Below are 22139 nucleotides of genomic sequence, written 5' to 3' on the forward strand. Positions count from 1 at the left end.
GCAGAGTATATTTATATTGTGGGTCTCATCCCCACCATGGTTTTTCCTTTAATCGGGTTTCCACGTATAAAAATCTTGGTGTTATGGTGGTTTGGATATTCGCTTTCTGCGTTTGCATCTCTCTCTTGTTGATTTGATTTAAGTGCTTGAAGGAACAATTTAATAAGGTTAAAAATTGTAGAACACTGATTCACACCCCCCTCTCAGTGTTCCTTGATTCCAACATGGAATGCCCAAACCTAAGCTGATGTAGAGCATTATGAAAAACCAACCAAGAACCCCAAATCAACCATGGAGTCCCAATCCTAGGTTCTCAATGACCCAAAATAATCATCAATCTACAACCTTGATATGTTTGAGGAATCTAACAAGATTAATATCAACCAACCAATCCAATATCAAATTCATCATATCATTTTATAACCCTTTAAACATTAATCAAGACCAAAACAATGCATTATGTTGTCCCAGTTAATGACAGTCTGATAGACTCGTACTCTATTGATAATAACTTTCAAACCCAACATTCGTTTGAATATCTCTTTGGTGAGGCTATACAAAAATAGGTTTGTAAAGACATATCCAAAATTGAGAACAATCCAATGGTGGAGTTTAGAGTTATGCCCCCCGTACTGAGACCTATTTTTACTAGCATAAACAACTTAGAAAATTCAACATTTAGCCTGCTAGGGCATCAAATATCTCATAAAATACTTAACCAATCACATCAAAACTGAATTAATTTGAAAGATAATTCAACCCTCTATAAAAAACCAAAGTTACAACAATTTCCAATGGTGCAATCAAAATATTTTAGTGAAACTCTCCACAAACCCCAATTTGGAAGGTTTTTTTGACAGTTTTCACCAAATCTTGCATAACTTGCTTCAAAATGATTGAAATAAATGAAACCAAAGGGAAAACAAATTTAACTCATGAAATTATCATATCCATTACATTTCCCATTGAGACAAATTATTTTTCATAAATAAAAACATGAATGATCAGACTGCAATACCCAGAAAACAATGTGGAGTGTGTAAGAACTTCAAATGTTATTCATTTCCTTCCTCCAATCTTACACACACCCCTTGAATTCAACCAAATGATTTTTTTTATAACCTCCACAAATAAATATGGTAGTTACAACTTCCCAAGACCAATTACATCCTTAGTTTGCAACTTTATAATGCAATTTGTGCTTGACAACATTTTTGACACAATTGATAATTTTGACATTTTGATAAATATGACCCCTAATCTTTGCTTGTGCACTTCAAATACATTTATATGGACTCAAAACAAAATTTTACATCCTCTTTACCCTTCCATGGCTCTTTTACACAAGAATGACCTCCTTGACCATATTAGGACCCAAATACTCAACTTGAGCAACTTGTTACAAATGAGTGACATTGCTTTACAAAATGACTCATCATGCCTTGAATTACATCCAAACAACCTTAAAGACAACCATAGACTCAAAACATTATGAAATTAATCATGGCATAGCTATTGAAAATGTGCTCCTGCACCATACTGTGGACCTTAAAATCTTTCCAAGTCTCTTGGAAACAACCTGTAAGAAAATTTTGTGTCTTGGATTGAAACTTTGTCTTTGTCTTCATCTTTATCTCTGCCTCTTTCTTTCATCATTCTCTCATTATCCTCATGTTACTACTACCAACTTCAAAAAGGTAATAATCCTCTCAAATACTCCCATCCATGGAGTATCCAATGGCTGCAACTCAAGGTGTTCCTTAGGCATCCACCTCTCCTACTGCACACACGCAAACTCATACTTCCTTTGCCTCACCTAGGAGTATCTTTTTCCTCTCTCCCTAGTCTTTTGGCAGCCACAACCAGGTTCTTCCCTAACTTCTTCCAACACCTTCTTTGTAGTTAGATGGATTAACACCTGCAACCAAACACAACATAAACAACTTTCCTAGCCCAGATCTTTTTGTTGGGCTCTGATACCAATTTGATGCAGAGCATCATGAAAAACCAACCAAGAACCCAAAATAAACCATGGAGTCCCAATCCTAGGGTGCTCAATGACCCAAAATAATCATCAACCTACAACCTTGATATATTTTAGGCATATAAAAATATTAGTATCAACCAACCAATCTAATATCAAATCCATCATATCATTTTATAGCCCTTTAAACATTAATCAAGACCAAAACAATGCATTATGTTGTCCCAGTTAATGATAGTCTGATAGACCTGTACTCTGTTGATAATAAATTTCAAACCCAACAATATTTTGCAAATCTCTTCGGTAAGGCTGTACAAAACTAGGTTTTTAAGACCATATCCAAAATTGAGAATAATCCAACGGTGGATTTTAGAGTTATGCCCCCATATTGAGACCTATTTTTACTGTCATAAACAACTTAGAAAATTCAACATTTAGCCTGGCAGGGCATCAAATATCTCATAAAATACTTAACCAATCACATCAAAACTGAATTCATTTGAAAGATAATTCAACCCTCTAGAAAAAACAAATGTTACAACAATTTCCAATGGTGCAATCAAAATATTTTAGTGAAACTCTCCACAAACCCCAATTTGGAGGGTTTTTTTGATAGTTTTCATCAAATCTTGCATAACTTGCTTCAAAATGATTGAAATTAAATGAAACCAAAGGGAAAAAAAATTAACTCATGCCATTATCATATCCAATATATTTCCCATAGAGACAAATTATTTTTTATAAATAAAAACATGAATGATCAAACTGCAATACCCAGAAAACAATGTGGAGTGTGTAAAAACTTCAAATGTTATTCATTTCCTTCCTCCAATCTTACACACACCCCTTGGATTCAACCAAATGATGGTTTTTATAACCTCCAAAAATCCATATGGTAGTTACAACTTCCCAAGACCAATTACATCCTTAGTTTGCAACTTTATAATGCAATTTGTGCCTGACAACATTTTTGACACAATTGACAATTTTGACATTTTGATAAATATGACCCCTAATCTTTGCTTGTGCACTTAAACACATTTAGATGGACTAAAAAAATTTTTTTACATCCTCTTTACCCTTCCATAGATCTTTTACACAATATTGACCTCCTTGACCATATTAGGACCCAAATACTCAACTTGAGCAACTTGTTACAAATGAGTGGCATCGCCTTACAAAATGACTCATCATGCCTTGAATTACATCCAAATGACCTTAAAGACAATCATATACTCAAAACCTTATAAAATTAATCATGACATAACTGGTGACAAGGTGCTCCTACACCATAAGCCTTGGACATTCAAGTACAAGGTTGGACTATGTGAGTGACAAAATACTGACTTCTAGCATATGTTTGTTACCCATTTGTATAGAATAAAGAAACAAAATTAAAACCCATTAGATATTACATTGTGTAGATTCCACATATATAAAAAATTTAAGATTTGATTAAATTTTCTATTTTTAAATTAATTTCTACTAGATTTGGTCCATAAAATTGAAATAACAAATATTCTTATTTACTTAATAACTTTTTTGTTTTTATGTTTTTTGAAAAACAAATTATATGACATCAATCTAAACACGATTCTTTTCAATATTGAAAAAAAAATTAAGAAATGATAAGTTTAGGTCAAATTATGGTGGTCATACATGAGGGATTTTTAAAACAGCAAGTATGACCAATAAAAAATTAATTAAAAAAATATTCAAAAAAATTAAAAAAAGAATCCTCATCAATCTTTAGTGTGTTACAAATCTGTCAAATAGTGGTGGTCATACATGTGCATGGTATGGAAATAGGCATTTTTAAACAATGGTTTTTAGAAATCCCTTTTGAAAGTCAATTTCTATTATCTGGATATCAAAGTAAATTATATATTTAGAAAGTAGACTCTGAGTGCTACATTTTGTATTAGTAACTTGTTTCAAGATTCAATCTCTAAGTGCTTCAAATTTTTAGGTCAAATGTGACAAAATTTAAAAATTAGAGAAAACGCTTCCACTTTTTAGCCAAAAATTGGACTCAACTTCTTTCACACACCCTTATGATATTCTTTCTCCTCTCTTCAAAATTCTATATGATTGTATTACATAATACACTATTGGTAAAATGTAAAGAGTATTATTGGTATGATAATAATAGTTTGGACTACTAATTTTTTTCTAAAGATGTATTATAACAATTTTAATATTAGAATCTAATATTAGATATGTACATGCAATTTATTCATTGTGCTTATGTTTATCGACTCCTTAAAATTTATATACACTCTTATATTAACTATGAAAGGAGGACTGGTATCATTTATTGTATTGTAGCATCATAAATTGTACACCTTTATTAGTGTGTCCAATTTCGCACTCTTTTAGCACCTATTTTAGTATTTCTCTTTCCTCTATGCATTATAAGACTTTTATTGCAATTAATTAATATTTAATTCAACATTATGAGTCTTATTCCACTTATCACATCATCACACTCTTATTTGGGCCCTTAAATCTAGGTGTACCCTCTATCCTTATTATCTTGATTTATCTTTAATCCTACCCCAATTTCAAATTCCGAAACACAATTCACATATCTATACATTATATTTTGAGCCATCGTGATGGAATTTTCATTAGAACCCCATTATCTTGCATTCTTAAAAAGTTGAGAAAAGGTTGTTGGAACCAAGTGTTGAATATCCAGGCAACTGAGAGGGGGGCTGAATTAGTTGATGGCAATTTTTTCTTTTTAACCTTAATGTACAAATTCAAAATAATAAACATAATTAACAGAACTTGAAAATGCTTGCAAGAATTAGAACAGATACAAGAAACACCAGATTTTATGTAGAAAACCCAAGAAGGGAAAAACCACAGAGAATGCTAATTCTTAATATATAAACACTAGTTAAGGTGATTTTTACAAAGGGTTTCTAACTGCCAGAGTTCTCACTGCCCTGAAAGGCTCACTGTCGATAAGCTCACTATAGGTGGGCTCATTGCCCTGAAAGGTTCATTGTCGAAGAAAAAAGAAAGATAAAGAAAATCCACCATGAAAACTATCGGAACTGCTTCCAGTAACAATCTACAACACTATACCCACACAACTACTGGATTCTTTCAATATTGCATGTCTTCAACACAAAAAGCCACATATCAATTCATCAAATCAAACTCCTATATATACTATCTCAAGAAATCATAATTCTCAATGTCGGTTGAGACAGAGATCTAAAATAGATCTCCACTAGACATTCTAGTGGTGGTAAGGAATCAGAAGTGGACCATATCACATCATTCCTCATCGAACATATCACCACACTACATACAATACCAAAGCCGGACCCAAAATACATCTGCACGTTATACAGTCTCAATATCTAGTCCAAAGCCTCGAGCTCTACACCAATCTGGACCCAAAGTAATAGCAAGAAACATTTTCCAAGATACCAAACGCATCCAGTGAAACTAGGAAATCTCCAAATGCACAACATACCTAAACCAAACACTCCTTATCATACCACATCCGAACATATTCTAAACCAAAGGATTTGACATCAATGACAACATATAATATAATGCTAATGGTCCCCTCTTTGTCATTGATGCCAACATCCATCAACAACAACAACATAGAAAATGAAAGGTCATCATTATGCACAATCATTTATCTCTCCCCCTTTGATAACAATGACAAATATGGACAAAAATCCCCCTAAAACTCATTCTTGCTCCCCTTGAGAGGAATCATTCCAATATCAATCCAAAAAAGAATGTACATGCTACTCATTGGACCAATGCACTTCTGAAATGCATATTAGTTCAAACTGGTAGGGGGTATACCCCTAACTTTTTTCATAGATACTCAAAAGTATCATTGCACAATGCCTTAGTAAATATGTCTACAATCTTCTCTTTTATAGTCACATACTCAAGTCTGACCTCATTGTCTAGAAATTTTTCCCTCAAGAAGTGATACCTGATAGATATATGCTTTGTTGTGGAATTTTGTACCTAATTATTTGAAATGTGCACTAGTATTATCACACATGTTTGAGATAGGATCATCAAGCTTTACACCAATATCCTTTAAAATTTGTTTCATTGATCAAATATGAGTGCAACAAGAAGATGTTGTAATGTACCCTACTTCTACCATATATAAAGACACAAAATCTTGCTTCTTACTTGACCATGCAACTAACTGGTAGACAAGAAAGAATGCTCCTCCACTTGTTATTTTTCTATCATCCACACTTCCGGCCTAGTCTACATCTGTATAAGCTGAGGGTAAAATCTGAGTTCTTGGGATACCACAAACTGAATTTTTTTGTACTTATAAGCTATCTTACAATCCTTTTCACTACCACAACATGTGATTCTTTTGATTCTTGTTGAAACCTTGCTGCCAAAAACATATGGCACACATGATATTCAGTCTCATACCAGTCAGATATAGAAATCCTCCAATCATTGACCTATATTGACTAGAATATGTCTTAGGTGATTTGTCATCCTTAGTTAACTTACATCTGGCAGTCATAGGTGTACATATCAGTTTAGAATTCTCCAACCAAAACTTCTTCAATAGTTCTTTGACATACTTAGACTGAGAAATGAAAATTTCTTTATCATTTTGATTAACTAAACATGTCTTGAAGTACAATTTGTTGTTTGTTGAACCCTTCTGAAAACCTTGATTGGTTAGGTACTCATCTAATCTCCTATACCAAGCTCTATGAGCTTGTTTCAGTCCATAGAAAGCCTTTTTCAAACTACAAACAATGTTTGGATCATCCTTCAATTTGAATCCTTTTGGTTGTTCAAAGTAGACCTCTTCTTTCAATTCTCCATTCATAAATGTTGATTTCACATCTATTTGACAAAATTTGAAGTCCTTGAATGTGTTAGGATTCCCACATATACTGAGAGGGGAGGGGTGAATCAGTATCTAACCGGTTATAATATTTTCTTAACTTAAAACATGTAGAGCATATCAATACTGTATATCGGTAAACAAGAAATAATGCAATAAACAGAGATAACAACAACCACATGAAAAACACACCATAACATAGTAGTTTAATGAGGAAACCCGGTATGGGAAAAACCTCGGTCGGATTTGTAACCCACAATATTCACATACTGGCCAATAAGAGAATATTACTACTACAATAGGGGCCTGCACATGCAGGAAGGCCAAGTGCCTAGAGCTCACTGCTCAATTACAAAATGGGAAGTCTCACTGACTTACAAAATGGATTATATAAATCCAATGTCTTGTACTGCTTCAAAATAGCATCTACTATGCCAGATCTAGTACAGGTTTATAGCTCTGCTTCATACATAAACCCTTAACCTATAATTTGCATAATAGGTCTGCCTTATTTCACCTAAATATTTTCTTCCTTCTATTACAAAATGTTCTACAATGATCTCTTATATATATGAGTCATTTTACAACTTGCCAAGTCGGCTTACAATGATTTTACAATAATTAACAAAATATATTACAAACAAAATTCCTCTCGGCTTCTATGCCGATATGCTTCCTTTTACTACCGGTGGTCTCTATGCCGGTGTAGAGTCTGTCTTTGTTGGTGCCGGTAAATTGTCTTGCCGGTGTCATAGGATTTTAAGGTTGCCATCAATGACAAAACCTTCAATTACCTACAATATCTCATTGGAGTGTGCATTTGCTAACATAATGTTGCAAATGATAGGAACATCCGGATTTCTTCCATTCTTGCAACTAGAGCATAAGTCTCATCAAAGTTAATTCCTTCAATTTTAGTGTATCCTTTGCAAACCAACCTTGCCTTATTCCTTACAACCTGTCCATCTTCATCCATCTTGTTCCAGAATACTCATTTAGTTTCAATCCCATTATTGTCTTTCAGTCTGCTAACCAATTCCAATGTCTGGTTTTTCTCAATCTGATCTAGTTCCTCTTTCATTGCCTTTATCTAGTTCTAATCATTACAAGATTCTTCTATTATGTTTGGCTCAGTTTCAGATAGTAAACACAGGAAGACCTATTATTGAGTTGTTTTTCTTTTTTTGATAACTCCTTTTCTCTTATCTTCAATGATTTGTTCTTCTAGGTGATTCTTTATAACATACCTTGGAGTCTTGGATGTATATGTCAGAGCATCTTGATCATTCTTTTCTTCACTCCTTTCTTCTTGATGAATACTAAGAGGGGGGGGTGTGAATTACTATACCAAAAATTACTATAAACAAACTCTTAAACAGTTTAGCAGATAACTGGTTAAGATAAATGCAAACCAAATAGCAAACAAAGCATTCACCCATAAGAGCACAATCACCATAACACAAGATATTTGACATGGAAACCCAAATGGGAAAAACCATAGTGAGCAGAAACTCACAAGTAACTATCTGCAGAATAGAAACCAAACCGGCTAAGGTTGGACCGGTTAAGGTCATACAATGTTCTTCACCAGAACAGATCCTATTAAGAATCTAGATCTCTGTTAGGAGATAAGTAATGTTAAAGACTACCTTGTTAAAGGATTTTAGATCCACAGTTATGGACCACCTTGTTAGAGGATTTAAAAAGGCTTTTTTGGGCCTACCCGGTTAAGGGTTTCAGACTTGTCGAAGATATTAGTAATCAACAAGTGAATGATCTAGATAATAGCACAATATGCTTAGTTAGATCCTTGACAGCTCATTGTTAATGCTTTTCAACATTACTTTAGTCTTCAATATCTCCACACTCTATCTCTTCACACAAACCTAATATTCTCTACAATGAGTGCACATAGCCTTTTCTATCACACATCTCTCAGATACATGCAAACCCTAGACATGATGTCCTTATAAAGGAAATTGATTTCATGTCTGTTGAATAGGATTAGACTACAAGTTCCTAGGTTCAGTGAATCTAGACACATTTGGTAACATGACACAAAATCACAGCCAAAGTGTTGGTGGATGATAACTCATCACACATTAAAGAAATACCAGTTGGTAACTCATCACAGAGTAATACCGGTTGATACAATATACCGATTATTGATTGTCAAAAATGAAGATTGGTAGATCATAGTGTTCCGATCAAAAGTTAACTACCGCTTGGGTCCTTCATACTGCTTGAGCTCCTCGAACTGCTTGGGGTCTTCATACCACTTGAGCCCTTCAGTCAATCTGTGACCGATAAACATCTTCTGCAAAATACTGATAGTCTAAAGACTATGCATTCAATAATATACAATACCGATTGGAACGATTATCGGTTGACCATAACTCATACATCGAGAAAGTGTGTGTCCATCATCAAGAAAGTGTGTGTCCATCAATGACAATCAAAATGCAAACAATCTCCCCCTTTGGCATTGATGGCAACACTTAGGAAAATTTTGACATTTAAGTGTTTTTTACAACAAAAATTGCCATAATCAAAATTACTCCCCCTAAGCATATAAACTATCCCTTTTGTAGAAATTACAACGTACACTACTTCCAAAAATGGTAACATTCACCAAAATTTTAATGTACACTACTCCCCCTTTGCCAACAATGACAAAGTAATGCAAAGTAACCCCTTTTTGCATATATAATAAAAATAGAGTAAATGTTCATGAAAATAACGAATGAAATTTCTCAAAAATAGATTTAAAGTCCTGCATAAAAGTTTTCATGGCCAATGTCCATGACTCAAGTAATGAGGTAGCAGCCTCACTTTCAGTCTTCATCTAGAATGCTAGTTCTTCCATTGCATCAATGGTACTCTTCTCTTGAGTTACTGTGATAGCTTCCAGGTTGAGAAAACATTTCTAAAGAATCTGTAGTCTTGGAAATAGGAGTAGTTGAAGCTCCTACAAATCTTTAGACCGGTTTCTGATCTCTAAGTCCATCTTGGCAGTCTGATGTTGATAATGATGAATGGTTTGTCCATAGGTAGTGAATGAGTCATATGGCATCTTGAAATTGCTGATATATGCCTGTAACTCCGATTGGACTTTAGCTTTCTGGTTAAGAACATCATCACAAAATAGATAGGGTTGGCAGATTTTACTCAACAGTAATTTACCTTCACCCATAGCAACACTGATATCATTCTGCTACTTCAGTAGTGGTGTCCAAAGCTCATTCATTTGCTTGACTAAAGCAGTATTGAGTGCCTTTTCATGGTTCTTCTTTGTAGTGGCTTCAACAACATCTTCCAAGCATTGTACCTGGTCCTCTACTACAGTACACAGAAGTTTAAGCTTGGATAGAGAGGAATTAGTACTGGGGAGGTTGGTACCAAGAATTAGACTGGTAAGGGTGTCAACCGAAGTTTGTATGACATCCTGTTCTTTCTTCCTCCACAACTCTTCCAGTCTCTCCTGTGCAAGTTTGATGCTTTGAAGTAGCTCAGACTCATCTACTAATTGAAGATCAATAGGATTGGTGGTATCAACCTATTTGGTTTGATCACTGGTTGCCTTAGGAGTCTCTTCTTGTTTGTTCTTCTCTACTTCCTTCTCCTCTTCTACTTTTTTCTTATCCTCTTCTTTCTTCTTTTGCTCCTCTTCTTGTTTCTTCTCCATTTCTTCTTTCTTCTTGTTTCTTCTCTTCCTCCTTCTTCCTTTCTTCTTCCTTCCTCTTGTCTTCTTCTTTCTTCTTCTCCTCTTATTTCCTCTTCTCCTCTTCTTTCCTCTTCTCTTCCTCTTTCTTCTTCTCTTCATATTTCTTCTTCTCTACCTTTTTTCTCTTATCTTCCTCTTTCTTTTTCTCTAACTCTTTTCTCTTGTTTTCTTCTTGCCTTGCTTTTTCCTCTTGCTCTTTCTCTTTCTTCTTGTCTTCATCATGTTTCTCTTTTTCAGCTTTTTCCTTGTCTTGTTTCTCTTTCTCTACTTTTTCTTTATCAGGAGTGACATCCTCATTATCTAAGGCATCAACATCAATAGGTTGTTTTGTCACTCTTTCACCTTCACTATCAAACACCTCATCTAGTTTATCTGAGGATAGGTCCAGTGTTTGGTTAGCCTGCTTAGCAGCTTTAGATACTCAGTGCATATTGACACCAACTTTCACATGTATGTGAGTATCCTTTTCCACTTCAGAAGCTTTTCCTTCTAGTAGCCTAAGTCTTCTCCTTCTCATGAAGAAGATTCCTTTGTTCTTATCCATTATCTCAAATAATTCTAAATTTGAAGCATCGAGAAAGTATTGTGCAAAAATTTTCTCCCTGATCTCCTGTTCTTCCTTAATGGCAATGCACCATTTATTATCCAAAGAATTGTACAAAGAATCTGGTGTAACCAGTCTAATCTCAGATGGCGACTGATCATTATCACATGAATATTTGATGACTTCCTATTCTACTTCTTCATTCTCACTATCAGTAAAATCATCAAAATATTCCTTTAAATCATCAAGCACTTTCCTCTTAATATTCTTTAGAGTCCTCTGACAATGTGTCATTGGCTTATAAGAGGAAATATCTATATTTACCGGTGCTAAAGTTGCAGGAACATTACCGATAGACTTTGCCTTCTTGCTTGATTGCCTTGTCTTCTTTGTTTGTATTTCCAGTTCAGTTTCCTCTGACTCCGGTGAGTTGGTTTTGGTTTTCTGCTTCCTCTCAAATACCTTCTCAGGTTTCTTCTTAGCTGGTGATTGCTTGATCACTTTCGGACTAGCAGAGGTAACCAGTGCAGATACCAATGGCACTGCTTTGTCCTTTTTCTGGCTTGGTTCTTCAATTGATTTGACCCTTTCTAAGTAGGTATCAGTTCTCTTTTTTTTAGCATCCAGTGGAGAGGCAAGTAAGGTAGAGGCATACCTGATCAACATGTCATACATCACTTCATACCCCATAGGGCCAACTACTTCCTTTCTCGGTTCCACTGCTTCCATTATGCAGTCATCAATCCTTATTGTGAAGCAGATGTCATCTTCATACTTCTTCACAATATCACCAGATATCCTTATTCTCTGGCTCATCTTCCACTTGAATTCATCGAAATATTTATTCATAACCTCAGGATATGTAGCTCCCACTACTTGTAGACTTTCCTTAATTTGTCTGGAGACCGGTAGGTCAGTAGACCATTGCACATCACCTATTCTAGGGAAATAACCTTGAAAATAAAAGAATAAGCCAACCAGAAGTTGGCCAAACCTGAACCTTAGAGAATTGTCCTATTTGATGGACTTCATATTCAACAACAATTGCTTCTGTAGATAGGTACATAGGTCAAATGTAGTGTCTTCCTTGATCATCCTGTAAGCGGCATTCACCACAGTAGCAAGGACAAAATTCATTTTGTTGGCATAAAACATTCGGTAACCAATCACCATGCAAGCATATTTCACCAGATCATATTTAATGGTGTTGATGGTCATCGCCCGTTGGTCACTCACAGAACCGGTGAGCTTTGTCATTTCAGTTTTGGTGACCTTCCATAAAGCTGGTACCTCTCCAGTTTTGTAGAAACTGGTGACAACATAAATTGCTTCTGGTGTGATGTCATGCATCCACTTGAGATACATTTTATCACCATGCACTCTACTAAGGATGATGTGAATATGATCTTTTGTGAACTCTTCCAGAAAATATATCGCATTGTGCAGTTTCATCTTTTCAAGGATACTATACTCAGGTTTGATCTTCTTGTCATCCCCATAGAACAAACTTAGCTGGGAATGGATTACTAGGGATCCTAGGTCTTCCAACTTACAGTCTATATACCCTTAAATGTCTTCCTCGACAATAACTACGTGGGGTATTTGAGATAGGACATTGTATTTCATTTTCTTTTGAAGAAATTTGACTGAATCTATAGGTGCACTAGAACTAGAGTGCGATGCAGAAGCCATGATAAGAAAGAAATTCAAGAAATACCTTCACAATCCAAAATTTAGGGTTTCCCAATGTTGCCCACAATACACCACTTCGGTTGCTAGATTACCGCTTAGTGTTCTTCACTGATAGATTGAAAAAGATTGTTGGATTCCTCTGCAAGATTTTTTAATTCACTTTGAATCACTAGACGAATCGCTCTTTGTCGCTCTACTCTTGAAAATTCTTCTCTCAAAAATTGATAAGTGATAATGATGATGAAAATCCCTTTTAAACAACTTCTCACCTACCATAATAAATGCATCACCGCTAGGGCACAAACCCTAATTTTTCCTTTTACCACTTCAAATCTTTTGTTGATTGACAGGTAACATATATCAGTTAAGGTCTTTACTGATATAAATCGAGGGTTCAAAATATTTTACTGTTATGTTCCCCCTAATCTTTTCTGAAGATCAGTTTGTCGGTTCAGAAAATTCCACACTAGGTGCAGAAACCGGTTCATCCTGTGACTCTTCTTTTGATTTCTTTTTCCAAGTTTTATTCATTTCCACTTGAATAGTTTCAGCATCAATCTTCCCTTCTGGAGTGATCGGTATATCATCTGATAGGTTCTTTCTCGGTCTCCAAGTTCTGGCAGTGTGTCCCAGTTTGTTACAATGATAGTATACCATTCTGGGTGTTCTCCATGGTCCATTATTCATACTTCCATTCTTCCTTCTGCATGTTGCAAGAATATGACCGCTGCCACGATAGATCAAACAAGTTTCTCTCCAACTAGTTTCCTCTTGATAACCACCTGACCGATGGTCATAGGTATTGTACCAGTTGGGATTCTGATTCACAAAAGGTTCCGGGATAACTCCTTGAGTCCTTGGAGGATGTCTCCCAGTTTTGTGCAAAACCAACCTACATTCAAATGCTTTATGCCCAAACTTGTTGCATGCATAATAGTTTCCATTGAATCGATTGGATCTAGGCTTATTGTTTAGAAAATAAGGGAAATTGTTGTAGGCCTTACTTCTACACACATTGGCAGCATGTCCTTCTTTGAGACAATTAAAGCAAATAGGTTTAAATTTTTACTTACCTTTATCCTTGGATTTCGGTTGCTTCTTTGATGCTTCATCTTTTGTCCCAGAGGTCTCACCTTCCTCATACCCAGAGAAACCAAGTCCAATGGTATTCTTTACTGGCTTTGTCGATTCCAGCTTTTGCTATAGCTTAACAATACTCTTATTGAATTTGGCAAGTATTTCCTTTGACTCAATAAGTTCCTTGGAAATAGCAGCATTGGATTCCATCAAGGTTGCATTCTCAGAAATAGCCATGTTTAGTTCACCTTGCATTTCTTCTTTTTCCACTTTATTCTCTTGGAGATGAGCAGTACGGGCATTGATTTCTTGCTTCATCTTGGAGATCTCGTGATCTTTGTCTTTTACTAGATCTTCAGCTTTCCTTTTGTTCTCAATATCTTGACACATTCTGATAGTCATTCCTTCCAACTCTTTTCTCAGATTGGCTTTAAATTCATTCAATTTTTCAACTTCTTCAACTAGGGCATCCATGTTTGCTTCATCAGAAGAGCTATTTTCAATAAGTTCCATCAATTTTTCAGCATGCTCTCTTCTTTTGGCCAAAGAGGCTTTATACTTGACTTTGAGTTCATCATAGGCTCTCGCAATCTAAGTGAGACGATGAGTAAGTTCCCTCACACTGTATTCCCCCATATCTCCTTTCAAGTGGTTAGACTTATAGAAAGGTTGGCTCTGATACCAATTGATGAATACTAAGAGGGGGGGTGAATTAGTATACCAAAAATTACTATAAACAAACTCTTAAATAGTTTAGCAGATAATCGGTGCAACAGATTCACTAATAAACCAGTTAAGATAAATGCAAACCAAATAGCAAACAAAACATTCACCCACAAGAGCACAATCACCATAACACAAGATATTTGATGTGGAAACCCAAATGGGAAAAACCACGGTGAGAAGAAACTCACAAGTAACTATCTACAGAATAGAAACTAGACCGGTTAAGGTCATACCATGTTCTTCACCAGAACAAATCCTATTAGGAATCTAGATCTTTGTTAGGAGATAAGTCCTGTGAAAGACTACCTTGTTAAAGGATTTTAGATCCACAGTTATGAACCACCTTGTTAGAGGATTTACAAAGGCTTTGATTGGCCTACCCGGTTAAGGATTTCAGACTTGTCGAAGATATTAGTAATCAACAAGTGAATGATTTAGATAATAGCACAGTATGCTTAGTTAGATCCTTGACAGCTCATTGTTAATGATTTTCAGCATTACTTTAGTCTTCAATATCTCCACACTCTGTCTCTTCACACAGACCTAATCTTCTCTACAATGAGTGCACATAACCTTTTCTATCACACATCTCTCACATACATGCAAACCCTAGACATGATGTCCTTATAAAGGAAACTGATTTCATGTCAATCCAATAGGATTAGACTACAAGTTCCTAGGTTCAGTGCATCTAGACACATTTGGTAACACGACACAAAATCACCGCCAAAGTGTCAGTGGATGATAACTCATCACACATTAAAGAAATACTGATTGGTAACTCATCACAGAGTAATACCAGTTGATACAATATACCAATTACCAGTTGTCAAAAATGAAGACTGGTAGATCATAGTGTTCCAATCAAAAGTTAACTACCGCTTGAGCTCCTCAAACCGCTTGGGGTCTTCATACCACTTGATCTCTTCAGTCAATCTATGACCGATAAACATCTTTTGCAAAATACCGATAGTCTAAAGACTATACATTCAATAAGATACAATACCGGTTGGAATGATTACTGGTTGAGCATAACCCATACATCAAGAAAGTGTGTGTCCATCATCAAGAAAGTGTGTGTCCATCAATGACAATCAAAAAATCATCAAAATGCCAACACTTCTTTCTTTTCCTTTTCTTTGGACTCATCTGATTCATATCCTATTATTATCTTTGAATCCTTTGAAGTATTCTCATCAACTTTTATACTTGCACTTTCAACAATCTTATTCAATATTTTGTTAAAACATCGATATGTTTTTCTCTTTGTTGAATATCCCAAGAATATGCCTTCATCTGCTCTTATGTCAAAGTTTTCAAGAGTGTACTTATCTCTCTAGATATAGCAGTTGCTTCCAAAAACTTTGAAATATTTCACTGTTGAAATTCTTCCATACAATAGTTCATAAGATGTCTTACTGTGCTTTCTTCAATAAAAAAATTTTGTTAAGTGTTTTTGTTGTTGTATGAATTGCTTTTTTCTAATAAAGTTTCGGTAACTTTGCTCCTTTTATCATGGTTTTGTTCATTCTTTCAACTACAGTTTTTTGTTGAGGTATTTGGGGAGCAGATAACTGCCTTTTGATGTCATGTTTCTCACATAAGTCATTGAACTCATCCAAGATCAATTATCCTCCTTTGTCAAACCTTAAACACTTGATTTTCTTGTCAACTTCATTTTTAACTTTTTCCTTGAATATCTTAAACTTTTCTAATGCTTTAGATTTCTCTCTTAGAAATGCAACCCGTCATTCTAGAATAATCATCAATTAGTAACATAAAATACCTTTCACCTTGTAAGCTCCTTGTCTGGGTCGGACCATAGGGATATGTGTGAACCAAATCCAATAATCTAGTGGATGAATACTCCTTTCCTCTAAATCTGCTTCTAGTCTTCTTTCCTATTTGGCATTCCCTGCACAACTTGTTTTCTGGTTTAGTCAACTAGTCAAGTCTCTTATTGCACTCCTTGAACTAATCTGTACCAAGTTATCAAAATTGATATGACACATCCTTCAGTGTCATAGCTAGTTGTCATCAAGTTGTGAAATCAAGCAGTGTTTTGTAGCTCCTTCCAACTGGAGCATATTTTCATTTGTACTTCTTCTAGTGGCAATAACCATTTCGGACTACTTCTGGATCTCACATCCATTATCCTAAAAAAATAACATTGTATCCATTTTCGTACATATATCCAACACTCAAGAGATTATGATGCAATCCCTTCACATAATAAACATTTTTAGTGTTATGTTTTCCATCAAAAGTAATTGAACCAATACCAACAATTTGTGTTGTTTGATCATCTCCAAATCTAACTGAACCTCCATTATTTTTTTTAAGTTTAATGAATTTACTTTTATCACCGATCATATGATTTGAGCATCCACTATCAATCAGCCATTCATTCTTATCTATCCTAGTATGAAATTCTTTAACAATAATCTTAGAGATATCAAATTTAGGAACATCCTTTTCTACCAAAAAAAAAGCAATTACTATCCTCATAGTCTGATTCATCATCTGAAATACCAGCATCATCCTTAACATAATATGCCTTCTTATTGAACTTTCCCTTGTTTTCCTTAAACTTCTATTTATTTCCCTCTTCTGGACATCTAGTTGCAATATGAAAAATCTTACCACATCTAAAATATTTAAAGAGTAACATACCTTTGTATTTGTTAGTGCCTTTCTTTAGCTTTCTCACAAAGTTTGCTTCCACCTCATACAGGCTCTCTTCATCATCCAGACTATCTTCAAATGTCTTGAATGCGGTCTCTAACTTAGTCCTTTCCAAACTTCATTACTTTGAATGCAATCAGGGTACCAAACAGTATCTTCTGGTGAATTTCTTTGAATCATAATTTTATTCAATCGATGAGATCTTATCACGATACCTAACCGATAATGTCATTAGAATCTTGTCAATCACATCTTCATCACTCAAGATGCCTTTGAGTTATCTAATCTCATTCACTGCAGTATCAACCTTCTCAAAATAGCTCACAATATCTTATCCTTCTTTCATCCTCGAGTTTTCATATCTTCTCTTAGTTTTTAACCTCTTTGTCATCTTAATTCTCTCATTTTCTTCATAGATGTCTTTTAGTTTCTACCAAACCTCATGAGCAGTATTCAAAGAGATGGTCTTAGTTAACTCAATTTTTGATAGTGCACTTAAGATAGCATACCTCGCCTTTTCATTTTCTTCATAATCTTGAATCTCATCCAGAGTATTAAGACCATTTGTCGGTAGAAACATACTTAGTCTCCATAGCCTTCCAAGTATTGTAACCCAGAGAAACCAAATATCCTCACATCTTCACTTTCCAGAAGCTATAATTATATCCATCAAAGATAGGAATGGATAACTTGTGTACCATCTGTAGACACTTAAATTAATTATTTTTATTTATTTATTTAAATTCCTTGCATAATTAATTTATTAATTGTGTCAATTCCTATTCCTTCTCAATATTAATTAAATATAATTAATGTTGTCACTATAGTTTGTTGATTGATTTATTTATAAATAAATCTATCTTTATTCTTCTAAAATCCCTAAAATTAATTCTTTGCAAATTTCTCCTTTTAATTAATTAATTTTAATTAATAAATTAATCTAGGTGATTCCTACAAATCACCTTTTTTCCTAATCCATCTTTAACCTAATGAATTCTTCTAGAATCCCCCTAACCTCACTTATCATTATTCTTCTAATTTTTAATTCCCTCCAGTCATTCTCTCTCCTATTCAAATCCTCCTACAAATCCCATTTACCCTAATCCCACCAAATAATTCTTCTAATCTCTCTCCTAATGAGTTGCTAGTGGCTAATCCTAATGATTAGCCACAAATTCAAATCCTTGTCCCTTCCATCCAACCACCTTTCTTAAATGCCCTTTTCCTAGGTGAATGTGAAAATCTCACATTCCTCTAGACATCCCCTCCTCCAAGGAATTTTTAATTCCTCTGTATTCCTCCAATCCCTATGATCATCCTTTTTGAATAATTTTTAATTCCCCATCCCCATCTCTCAAGGAATATTTTAATCCTTTCTCTTCCCTAGGCGCATTGGGAAGTCTTCCCAATGAGCCTTGAGGAGTGTGGAGACAATAAATGCCTTTAAGACATATCTCTTGGTTTCCACACTTGTCTTGTCACCTCCTCTTGGGCCATGTGTGGGCTCACATGGAATCCTGGCCCTTCATCTTGGATCAATCCTAGCCCTCCATTTATTCTCCTCTTATCCTATAAATTGACGACTCCATCCCCTTGTTTGACATCTCCAAGTTAGCTAAGTTCATGTTGTCAAATTGAGTTTGAGAAATCATCCATAACACCCAAACTCTACTCAATTTTCTACTCATCCATCACTTAGTCAAAAATCCCTCAACCATTCCATCTAATCATCTTGTGCACAATCTTGGAGAGCCATCCACATTCAAAAAAGGAGCCAATCCAATCAAGTCAAGGAAGGGCGCATCTTTGGCTTCATCAAAAGCTCAATCCGAAGGAGAAGGTATAAACTTGCAAGGTATAAACAGTTTGTTTATGTTTTCATATGGTTTGTTGATGTTTCATGTTTTTAATGTGTTTGAATGCTTTATTTCCATACTAACCACCTAAATCCACCTTGCTGGTTTTTCCCCTTTTCATTTTGGCATGCCCGGTAAGACCTACTTCCCTAAAATTTAACTTCTTTCAATTTTTTGTGAGATTTTTTGTCGCAAGTATCGGAACAACGTGAGTGTCTGCAAATTGGTGCAAGAGACATGGGTTCAATGCGAGAGACAAGGGTTTTTAGTGCATGCACATGTGCTTTAGTGCGAGCATTCAGGATTTGAATTTTTAAACCGCCTTTTCTGTAGGATCCCAGAACAACGCGACCACCACTGAAACAACACGTCCGCCTTTTGCAGTTTCACATTTATTTTCAGTTTAATACTTTGGTTTATTTCATGTTTTTATTATCTGATTAATAGTAGAAAATACTAAAAAAAAATTCAGAAAAGAGATAAAAAATTTGTTAAGTTAGCATAATTTTTTATTCCAAATTTTTGGTGCAGTGCGAGCGCCCAGCGAATAGCACGGGCGCTTTAGTGATTTCGTGCTCTTTTTCAAATTTTCAAACTTTTGGCTTTCTGTTTGTTATTTTTTGTTGCTAACCTATTTCAACACATATGCTCATGTTTTAGAGCATCCGACTTTACATCAACGTGACCATAGGTATATTCTATTATTTTTTATTTTTCGTACAGTTCCTGCAGTTTTTAATTTTATGTCCTGTTTACCGCGTACGCAAGCATTTCAGTGCCTGCGTAGACGCTTCAGCATGGGTGTCTGCAAAATAGTGTGAGCGTTGTTTTTGCAGACCTTTGTCTACTGATCAAAATTTTGAGGTTTTTGCAGGTTTCTCAATCAGTCCAAGACATCACTATAAACTACTAACAGTTGTTTTGTAGCTCGCTTGCCAAAGAATGCATTGAGTAAACTACTAATCATTTTGTTTTGTAGGTTTCCAAGGAGATACAAACAAATTTTGCATCTTTCTTTTTTTTAGGCACCTAAATTTAATTAGGAAAGTAAAAGAACTAAAGTGCTTGATTTTGTTTGGGAAAAAGTGTGAAAGTAGGAGAGTATGCTCTTGTCTATCTAGACAATTAGAAATCTTGACCTTTGGCACTTTTCTATTTTGTTGTGTGCTTTCCTTTAGCGGGCCTTCCCTCCCAATTTTCTTAGGCATTGGTGAGAGGGGAACAACCCAAGTGAGTACGGTCAAACCTAGGCATTCTGACTCACTTTAATAAAAAGGACTCTTGAGATGAATGTTTTGGAGGACTGAGCTATTTGGGAGTTCACTATCATATTGGGCATTTTGTAGGGTCTTTAGGTCTCAATCACTCTTGTGTGACTACATCTTGCTTGGTACTTTGTAAGGCTATAGGCCTCAATCGCGCTTGCACAACTATAAGGAGTAGTCTTCAAATGGAAATCCATATTAAGAACTATAGGATTAGAGGCCACCCAATTCACTTCTGAAAGGTGGATAATCTTTGTGCAAGGCAAATAGTAACTCCCCCAAGAGACTTGCCATATCATTCCCCCATTAGCATTTGGAGTCGGCTAATATGGCATTGGGAATCTATTGTGTGAGACCCAGCGGCCATATTCAGATTAGTTATTGGGTGTGTACCTGAGTCAGCAAGCAAAGGTTTTCCTCCTCAAACAATTCCTTAGGGTAGCTTGATATGCTTGATGTGCTTATTTGAATTAATGTCCAATGTGTTTTCTTTGTCTTCTTGCCAAGATTATAATTAGTCAACATCCTAGTCATTATCACCAAATTCAAATCGAGTCCATGTCATATTCAAGGTCATGTCCTAGTCACACAAAAATTTTGAACCAACATCAATCAAGTCCAAGTCTTCCAAACAAGTCCCAAACCACGTTAGAGCTCCGTCCATCTCATGTATAAGCATCCCAAGAAGTCAATCCATAGATATATCAAGAAGAAGAAGCTCACACAAGCACAACTTATTAGACATTGGAAGTTTTGGTACAAAAATCGCAAACTCTTGCTTAAATATAGGACCTTTTGGCACCATTACCACGATTACATCCATGGTCATAACAATGAGTTTGATTCTAGTGATGAATTAAGAGTCTATGCCCTCCATCAAGGTTCAGGTTTGTCTTTTAACACCAACTATAATCAGAATCAAGATGGTTGCATCCCTTCATACAACTTACCATCCGAACCAATCATTTATTGAGTCATGTTCATGCCAAGGATAGCCTAGTCATCAAATTTCTTCAAATCATCACTATCATCTCTCTTTGATCAATCATCCTCAATATTTTCCTAAGGACTTAGCACATCAATTGATCACAAATCTATCATCATCATTCATCAAATCAATTCTTAAATCCAAATTAAATCATCCTTTAATCCAATTTAACCTCACGTTAAGGTTTTATGCCTTGTGAAGTTTTATTTAGACCCCATCCTTAATCAATCAATCATTTGTCTTTGTTCTTGAAGAAGAATCCTCTCCAAGTGCCTTTTCCCTATCCTTTGAGTCGATCAAGACTCTTTTCTCACATCTTTACTTTGCTTAGGGTCATTAGTCAATCCTTAGTAGAAGAAAGACTTTGATCATCATCCTAAGGTCTAAATTTTACCCAACTTGGTCATTACCTTGCTTGTGGTTTCATCAACATCTCCCACCTAAAATCCTCATCCAAGGACTAAGGTGAAATCTTAATCAAACCCGTATCCTAATCCAAGGACTCTACCAATCAATCAAATCCAAATTAAATCCAAAATCCAAGATCCTTGCTAAGTCCCTTCATCAAATTTCTTCTGCCTTTAATCAATATTTCTAAGGTTATTCTTGTATGGTCACAACTCAATCTCAAAAGAAAAATATGGTCGAACAACAGTATGACATGTCGGATATTAGTGTCCTATATGAAGACTCTACACAAGATCCTACACAAAGTGTGCAACCCA

This window comes from Cryptomeria japonica, chromosome 9 (genome assembly GCF_030272615.1).
Source record: "Cryptomeria japonica chromosome 9, Sugi_1.0, whole genome shotgun sequence".
Taxonomy (NCBI): domain Eukaryota; kingdom Viridiplantae; phylum Streptophyta; class Pinopsida; order Cupressales; family Cupressaceae; genus Cryptomeria; species Cryptomeria japonica.